The 9,290-nt window shown below is 56.4% G+C and overlaps 1 long non-coding RNA gene across 1 annotated transcript; it reads left to right on the top strand.

Annotated features, from left to right (window-relative positions):
• Window positions 1-1,319: 1,319 nt before the first annotated feature.
• LOC139827313 (uncharacterized) lies at window positions 1,320-3,320 on the top strand. The gene is made up of 2 exons (XR_011737832.1): window positions 1,320-1,651; window positions 2,937-3,320. It is a non-coding gene; the product is annotated as an uncharacterized lncRNA (long non-coding RNA).
• The last annotated feature ends 5,970 nt before the right edge of the window (window positions 3,321-9,290 follow it).

The raw sequence follows: 9,290 nt of genomic DNA, 5'->3' as shown, positions 1-9,290 counted from the left end.
TTGTTGATGTATTCGGTGTCTTTTAAAGGGGAAAGCGCCGTTGAGTCTGATGTGCAGCGGCACTGCAAGGACGCAATTCGTTCCTTTTGGTAAGAAGCGCCTGGATGGCGTTGAGCCTTGTGGAAAAAATACAGAAGCAGCAGCAGTCGGGCAAGAGCCCATTTTAGTTCAGGGCTCCTCCATTGTCAGGGAATTGGGACAGATTTTGTTAATGAGCCTTTTTTATGTGCATATTTCTGCTTTTGTCAGGATGCTTTTATGTTGGTTGGGAGTTTCTGTTTTTAATCCAAATTAAGAGAAATGTCGTGAGTTGTTCTGCAGGGGAGGAGAAGAGGTGCGCGGGGTTGAAGCAGGAGGAGAAGCTCTGGCTCTGCCGTCCCCAAACCCGCAAAGACGGGCAGAGAAATAGGGAAGAAATCTTTGCTTGGGAAATGTGGGATAACCGGCGATGGGGGCGGGGAGGGCGGGTTTCTCCTCGGCCTGGGCTGGGCTCCGGGGTCAGCCCGCCCTCCAGGCCGGGACTCCGGACGCCCCCGCCCCGGGCCGGTCCCGTGCTCGGGACAGCGCGTCCCCGTTCCCGCCTCCCGCAGGCTCCGGGTCCCGTCCCGCCGCCGGTCCCCCGCGAGGAGGTCCCGGGCTTGCGCCCCCTCCTCCCGTGGGCAGCCGGACACGGGGCTTCGCCGCGGAGCCGCTTCCGGGAGCCGTTCCGTGCGTTCACCGGCGCCACCCGGGCCCGCTCTCCCGGTTCCGCTCTCCCGGTTCCGCGTCCGCCGCCGCTCCGCCGTTGCTGTGGCAACCACCACCTCCCTTCCCGTGAGGTCACGCCTGCCTCTTCCAATCAGCGCCCTGTTTCCTCGTGTGCTGGCCAATGGGAATGAACGTACCCGCCCAGCCCTCCGCGTGGAGGCCGCCCCACGCGCGCCAGCGCCGATGGGAGGGCGGGGGCTAAGCGGCAGCTAGCCAATAGCGAGGGGAGGCGGGCCGGTCCGCCCCGCCGGATTGGGTGTTGCCATGGCGACGGGCGTGGCGTGGTCCCGCGGAGGAAGATGGCGGGGGCGGTGAGCGGCGGGGAGGCGGGCACCACGGGGGTCGGGGGAGCCGGGGTGTCTCCCGGGGTGTCTCCCGGGGTGTGCAGGTCACTGGAGCCGTGGGGCGGGCTCGGGGCCGTGTCCTGCCTCCCCCTACACACCCACTGCCCTGGGCGCGTCCCCTCGGGGCCCGGGGCTGCCCCGGTACGTGCCTCCCGCCGCGGGTGTGGGGTGCGGGGAGGAGCTGCAGGCACTCCCGGGGGGTGGCATGGGGGCGGCTGCCTCGGGAGAAACGCGGGGAGCGCGGTTTTGCTCCAGTGTCGGCGTAACAGAGCGTGGACGTCGGTCCTGGGGGAAACACCGACTCCTCCTGCCCCGCTGGTGCGTGAGAACGGGCGGCGAGTGGAGCCCAGAGCTGACAGAACGCCCTGGCCCGGAGGCGCCTGGTTTCCCCCTACACCCCGTCCCAGTGCGGACCTTGAGCCGTAATACGTGTTCCCAGCAGCGCAGCGTGATGGTGAGAGGAGTCCGTGCTGTGAGAGCTGGGCCACGTTTGTCTCCAGGAACGTTCCCGTGGATGAGCATGAGCCAGCGCTGGGCCCTTGTGGCCAGGAAGGCCAATGGTACCTGGGGTGGGTTAGAAGGGGGTGGTCAGTAGGTCAGAGAAGTTCTCCTGCCCCTCTGCTCTGCCCTGGGGAGACCACACCTGGAATATTGTGTCCAGTTGTGGCTCCTCAGTTCCAGAAGGACAGGGAACTGCTGGAGAGAGTCCAGCGCAGCCACCAAGATGCTGGAGGGAGTGGAGCATCTCCCGTGTGAGGAAAGGCTGAGGGAGCTGGGGCTCTGGAGCTGGAGAAGAGGAGACTGAGGGGGGACTCATTCCTGGGGATCAAGATGGAAAGGGGCAGTGTCAGGAGGATGGAGCCAGGCTCTTCTGGGTGACAACCAGTGACAGGACAAGGGGCAATGGGTGCAAACTGGAACACAGGAGGTTCCACTGCAAGAGGAGAAGCAACTTGTTGGGGGTGAGGGTGTCAGAGCCTGGCCCAGGCTGCCCAGGGAGGTTGTGGAGTCTCCTTCTGTGCAGACATTCAAACCCGCCTGGACCCCTTCCTGTGGAACCTCAGCTGGGTGTTCCTGCTCCGGGGGGATTGCACTGGGTGAGCTTTACAGGTCCCTTCCGACCCCCTACACTCTGGGATTCTCTGCTCTGCAGATCCCTTTCTCTTCCCGGGTTCTTTCTGCAGGCGCATACCCTGTTGGTTTCTATCATCATCCTTTCCTGCCTGTGCCTCTCTGTGATTTTCTCCCCTTCCCAATGCACCGAAGGTCTCCTCTGCCCCCGACATCCCGCAGTCGCCCTCTCCAGCCGGTATGGTGGGTCCAGCCCAATTCAGACCCCACATCTAAACCCAGTCATCATTTTTTAGAAATTATTTGGCCGTCACCCTTTTGTTGCTGCCTTCCGAATAATTATATAACGAGTTATGTTGTGGAGCATGGGAGGATTTCTCATGGATACGCAAATTAATGCAGTGCAGATGTACATGTACACAGCTGAAGTGACGTAAATCTGCATCGTAATGGTCTGTTACGCTGATTCGGGAAGGTTTGTGCCCTCCCGGTTGGCTGCTGTCGCTGTGGAGCGGGGAAGCGCGTGCTGTGAGGGGTGGATCAGGACCTGTGTCCCTCCCTGTGCCGCCGGCCCCAGCTGTGGCTCCACGGCCCTGACAGTGAAACTCAGCACCGTGTGTCCCTCTTTGTCACCTCAGCTCTGTCTGTCTTTCCAAACCGTGTGTTTTCCTGATGAGTTTAAGCCCATTTAACACTGAAGGTGATTAGAAACTCTTTAAACCCCCTCCCTGGCGTGTCATTTTTTAATGTGCTCCCGTTTCCCGGTTTCTGAAGGCTCGTTGCTGGGCGCTGAGTGTGGAAATGCCACCAGCGGCTGCACAGGAACAGCGCCGCTACGTCCCATGGTTTCCCTTCACAAACCAAACCTCTCTTGAATCAGTGGATTCACAACACGGGTGGGGACCTGGGAACGTCTTCGAAGCACCAGCAACTGCGTTGGAAGCATTTTGGGGACTGTTCGTTTGAAACTGACCCCTTAAAAATGAGAAAAACCAGGTACCTGTTGAAAGAAGCTGTTTCCAAAATATTGGCTTTGGGCGCAGGTGGAAACGGGCTTGTTGGGACACCTCGAAGGTTCTGGGGTGGGTAAATAATAAAACAGGCAACCCAATCCGGAATCCTGAGCGCTCGAGGGTAATTAAAATGTTTGCTGTTGTGTTTACTTTGTTTGAATTAACGAAGATTTGCATGTAAAGCTCTTTGAGGAAGCAGCAACCCCTAAAGGCGCTGCGGGGCAGTGGAGCGTCTCCGGCGCCACAGCGTCGTCTCCAGCGCCACAGCGTCGTCTCCAGCGCCACAGCATCTCCAGTGCCACAGTGTCGTCTCCAGCGCCGCTGCGGCGTTGTTTGTCACAGAGTGTGGAGATGGCGCTGGGACTGGGGAGGTTAAAGGCATCTCGGTGCTCTTCGTGCTCCCATCCTGATTTTGTGCCCAAATGCTCCGTGTTTGGGGCTGTGCTGCTGCTCAACCTGCCCCCGTGTCCTTCGTTTGCGTTGTGATCCCGCCTAGCGACAAATCAATGAAACCTCGCTATTCCTCTCCGATTTTTATAATCGGTTTTATACACCGTGCGAGCTGCAGAAACACCCGAGCCAGCGAGATGCGCTTAGGTTGAAAGGCAAATTAAAGCATATTCAAAGGTAAGTGCATACAGATGTGGTGCTGAGTAGATACAAAGCACAGGGACAAAGGGTGTGCGCAGCGTGGACCTGAAACCACACAAACCCACGATACTCGTCTCCTGCTGTTTGCAGGGCCCCGGTTTTTATTCAGGCTTTATTATTCTCGCAGACCGTGGTGCTGCCCCGGGGTTTATTTAAAATCCATCCCGGGGTATTTTCTGGTTCTCAGTGAAGGGAAGAGCCCAGTTCCCCAATGGGGATCAGTGCTGGTGGTGCCCACAGATCATTCTATTTTTGCAACTAGTCGTGTTACAAAGCCATTGTTTCAGTTGAATCGCATTATTTTTAAGTCATTCTGCTCATTCTGAGCTAGGCGCAGAAATACCAGTAGAAGATTCACATAGAAAGGCCTTAATTAGTGTGTTGTGTTATTTGTAATTATATGTGTTCTGTAATTATCTGTGACACGGGCACTGCTGGGCACAGTTGGCGGGTGATCTGAATATTGTTTGCAAAAGGGGTGTTTGGGGATGTGCGACTTCAACGGCACCGATGTTTCGTTGTAGGTCCCCGGGACGTATGGAAAGGGGGGGAACGGCACAAAGAGCTTTGCCAGCAAGTGGAAAAGGAGAATTAGGGGTGCGTAGCCTCTGTGGGCAAAGGGGAGTTTGCCCTTTGTTGCCGCTCGCACAGATCTGAACTGTTCCTGTGCTATCAGCAGGTTTGCTGGGGACACCGAGCTGGGAGCAGTGGTGACACTGGAAGCTGTGCTGCCATCAGAGACCTGGACAGGCTGGAGAGCTGGGCAGGGAAAGTGTAATGAAATAGAACAAGGGCAAGGGTAGAGTCTGGAATGTGGGCAGGAACAACCCCAGGTTCCAGTGTAAGTTGGGGAATGAGCTGTTAGAGAGCAGTGTAGGGGAAAGGGACCTGGGGGTCCTGGGGACAGCAGGGTGAGCATGAGCCAGCACTGGGCCCTTGTGGCCAGGAAGCCAATGGTACCTGGGGTGGGTTAGAAGGGGGTGGTCAGTAGGTCAGAGAGGTTCTCCTGCCCCTCTGCTCTGCCCTGGGGAGACCACACCTGGAATCTTGTGTCCAGTTGTGGCCCCTCAGCTCCAGAAGGACAGGGAACTGCTGCAGAGAGTCCAGCGCAGCCACCAAGATGCTGAAGGGAGTGGAGCATCTCCCGTGTGAGGAAAGGCTGAGGGAGCTGGGGCTCTGGAGCTGGAGAAGAGGAGACTGAGGGGGGACTCATTCCTGGGGATCAATATGGAAAGGGGCAGTGTCAGGAGGATGGAGCCAGGCTCTTCTGGGTGACAACCAGTGACAGGACAAGGGGCAATGGGGGCAAACTGGAACACAGGAGGTTCCACTGCAAGAGGAGAAGCAACTTGTTGGGGGTGAGGGTGCCAGAGCCTGGCCCAGGCTGCCCAGGGGGGTTGTGGAGTCTCCTTCTCTGCAGACATTCAAACCCGCCTGGACCCCTTCCTGTGGAACCTCAGCTGGGTGTTCCTGCTCCGGGGGGATTGCACTGGATGAGCTTTCCAGGGCCCTTCAACCCTGACACTCTGGGATTCTGTGATTCTGTGGCTCATGTCTTACAGTCGCTCCTCAAATTCCTGGATTTCTGGGGAATTAGTCTCTAGATACTTCTGATTTTTTGCGAGAGAAGGTCAGTGCCACACTCTTTCCTTTAAAGACTGAAGGACGGTCAGTTTTCTAATGGCCCCCGTGCCCTGTTATGTCAGATCATCTCTGTGCGTGTCGGTGTTACCGTGTCTATGTGATACGTGTTTAACAACACCCGGTGCCCGGGGCTGCGCTGGTGGAGGGTTTGGGATCATAACACACGTACCGACCAAAACAAGGAATAAAGGGGAGTGGGAAAGGTTTCCATACACGAGCTCGGGAGCTGCGGTGACACACGGTGCCGTGAATTCAGTGGGTTAGTTAATTATAGTTAAACCGTGAGTATTTTCATCATCCTCAAACCTCGTGTGTGTCTGGTTTTGCCATTCACCAAAGAGCATTGAACTATTTTGATGCAGAAGTGGATAAATAACATGAAGGATGCCCTAGAAAGCGCAATATTGGTTGGTTAGAAAATGAACGAGTCTTATTGATTAGTTTTCAGTGCCCAACCGAACGTTTGCTGGGTTTTAAACTGGCGGGTGTGAGCCCTCGCTGGCTCCTCGGCTCTCAGGATCCCTGGGTCCACAGCCGAACCTGCTGTAATTAAGGGCTGAAGATGCATTCGCTCGTCCCCTGGGCTGCGGGGACAGGAGCCTCACGTTGTCCGGTTGGTGGCTCTGTGGTTCTGCTCATGAAACGCTGGTTTACCCCAACCTCGATCATCGCTCCTTCCGCGTTTGAGATCCCCTGAAACAACGCGTCGATGCGATCCCGCTGGTTTGTGATTCTTCTCGCGCCCCCTGTTCCTGCAGGAGGGGAGCTGCGGTCTGCAGAGCTGCCTGCGCTCCGCTGCGCGGCTCCGACGCGTGGCTCCGACGTCCTGAGCGGCGTGTGCCACCGGGATTAGCGGGGACGTCGGTTCCCGTGTCAGGGAGGCCGTTGGGGCTGGATCAGCCACCAGGCAGCTCAGTTGGGTTTCATTCCCAACCTCCCACCTCTGAGCATTTAGCTCTGCAACATTTGGGTGTCATTTCTGGGATATCTTTTAAAAATCAAAGGCAAATATCGCTCAGCAGCTGGTACCCCCTCGTTGGACCTTTCCCTGGAGTGAAAGCCGGTGGGTTATGCTCGTATTTGCTAGAAAACAGCGTCACAAAGTCTTTTCTCATAGTTGTAGGAACAACTCTTTGGGAGAGCCCAAGGTGGCGTTTTTCACGTAAATTAACAAAAATGAGCCGTGTCACAAAACGAGGGCGTAAATAAACTACAGGGCTTGGAGATTCAAAGTGAACGGGATGGTCTTTGTGCACCGTACCCTTTGTCTGCGTAATATGTTGGGAAATACCTAACGACGGGGGAAAAATCAGAGGAAAATCATATAATCATCATTTCCGTGTTGTGTTCCCTGTCCCCAAAAGCAGCGCTGGACGTCAGGGCTCAGGGGTTTGAGGAAAGGAGATCCCGACGAGCCCCAGCGCAGGTGTGTGGAGCCCGAGACCCTCGGAAGTTAAACTGGTGACACACTGGAACCACACGGGTTAGTGGGGGCAATTCTAGCGCGCCCCTGCTCTTTTGCCCCAAACCGCGCTTTCTTTGTGCAGCTGGAGCCCAGCGAGCGGGGAGGTTTGTGTTATATCACATCAGAGAAGGGCACGTTTGAGTCTCCTTTGTGGTGCTGCGGTCAGATCGGGGTTGTGGAGTCACCCAAAGGGTGCAGAGAACACAGAACTGCGCAGATTGGCCTCGGGAGGATCCCGGGCTTGCCAAATTTTGGACAACGGGGGATGTCCAAGAGTCCTCGGGGTGCGGGAGCAGATCAGGCAGGCCCAGCAGGACACAGAAGGGGTGACGGCTCTCTTGAGGAACGAGAAACCAATACATTGAAAGGAATGGTGTTTAATCAGCACAGCCGTGCGGGAGGAGAGTGAGTGTGTTTGTGCACAGAGTGCCATAAGGCTTTTAAATTGAAAATCAGACTTGTAAAACATAAGCAAATTCACACCTAAATGATGCTGTACACTTGTGATCCACATGCCAAGAGCCTTCCTGGGTGGATTTTTTCCACTTTGTTATCAAAAAATCTCTTTTCCCCCCCGGAGATGTTGGTTCATAGTCAGATATTGATTATAGTGGAAGCTTTAGGATGAGATGGTTTTACTAAACTGAAGTTCAAGCATGAAAGGCAGCTGGTTGGTGCCAGCCTAATAGTCATTGATTGGGAGCTGATTTTAATTAGCAGCTGGGTGATTCATATCGGGGGGAGGAGCTGGAGAGAGCGGCGCTGACGGTACCAAAAGCATTATTGAAAGAAGAAGCTGGTGCAGCAAACGGCACGTGCTGGGAAATCGGTGTTAGAGCAGAAAACCTCCGGGGATTGTCGGGTATGAGAGGGAGAAAGAGTCGTGATGGGAGCGGGATTGTCCACGGAGCTGTGAGCAGGGGACGGAGCTTCGAAGGGGTTAAAGTGGACGGTTGGGTTTGAGGTAAAAGCTGGGGAATGAGCTATTAGAGAGCAGTGTAGGGGAAAGGGAGCTGGGGGTCCTGGGGACAGCAGGGTGAGCATGAGCCAGCACTGGGCCCTTGTGGCCAGGAAGCCAATGGGACCTGGGGTGGGTTAGAAGGGGTGGTCAGTAGGTCAGAGAGGTTCTCCTGCCCCTCTGCTCTGCCCTGGGGAGACCACACCTGGAATCTTGTGTCCAGTTGTGGCCCCTCAGCTCCAGAAGGACAGGGAACTGCTGGAGAGAGTCCAGTGCAGCCACCAAGATGCTGGAGGGAGTGGAGCATCTCCCGTGTGAGGAAAGGCTGAGGGAGCTGGGGCTCTGGAGCTGGAGAAGAGGAGACTGAGGGGGGACTCATTCCTGGGGATCAAGATGGAAAGGGGCAGTGTCAGGAGGATGGAGCCAGGCTCTTCTGGGTGACAACCAGTGACAGGACAAGGGGCAATGGGTGCAAACTGGAACACAGGAGGTTCCACTGCAAGAGGAGAAGCAACTTGTTGGGGGTGAGGGTGTCAGAGCCTGGCCCAGGCTGCCCAGGGAGGTTGTGGAGTCTCCTTCTCTGCAGACATTCAGACCCGCCTGGACCCCTTCCTGTGGAACCTCAGCTGGGTGTTCCTGCTCCGGGGGGATTGCACTGGATGAGCTTTCCAGGGCCCTTCAACCCCTGACATCCCGGGATTCTGTGATTCTGTATAAAACCGGCAATGACAAACGTTCAGTGGTTACAGTCATAGGGCAGCGGCAGCAGCGAAAGCTCCAGCGCGTGGAAATAACGCCCAGAATCGGTTGCTTCAGACAGAGAGCAAGATGCTGATTTAATTTCTGCAAATATGGAAAAGAACAAGGGTATATTCTTAGTTTATGTGCAAAGCACAGGGAATGTTATAAGCTACAAAACCACGTGTTTTTGGCTGCAGGACGGGAGTCCCGCCGAGCCGGTGGCTGCGGGCCGCACGTCTCTCCCCAGGCTGGTGAGATTTGGTGGTTTTGCTTATTCCAGCTGAGCACAAAGAGTGGAAAGGTCACATCACCTCCAGCCCAGCGGCCCCGAGGAGCCGTGGAGCCCCAAGAGCCGCTGGGGTTCGGGAGAGCACCAGCCCCAGGATCCCAAGGCAGTGAGTCACGTCCAGAAAACTCCGCCGCCGCCGGCTCCTCGTTATTCCATCTCAGAACCGCCCTGGGAACAGCTTCACTTCTCTTCCTCTCCCACGCAGCTCAGTGCCGCAGCGGTCACAGGACGGGGCGCTTCCTCGGGGAGCGAATCCCGTACAGCCCGTCCTGCGGTGACGTCCGTGCGCGGCGGGGCGGCCGCGGTGGGGCTGAGCCCGGGTCTGTGCAGCTGTGAATAAATCCTGCGTGAAATCTCGTGGAGAAGG

This window comes from Patagioenas fasciata, chromosome 2 (genome assembly GCF_037038585.1).
Source record: "Patagioenas fasciata isolate bPatFas1 chromosome 2, bPatFas1.hap1, whole genome shotgun sequence".
NCBI lineage: Eukaryota > Metazoa > Chordata > Aves > Columbiformes > Columbidae > Patagioenas > Patagioenas fasciata.
The sequence above is the reverse complement of the archived record's forward strand: the minus strand, read 5'-3'. Positions and strand labels throughout refer to the sequence as shown.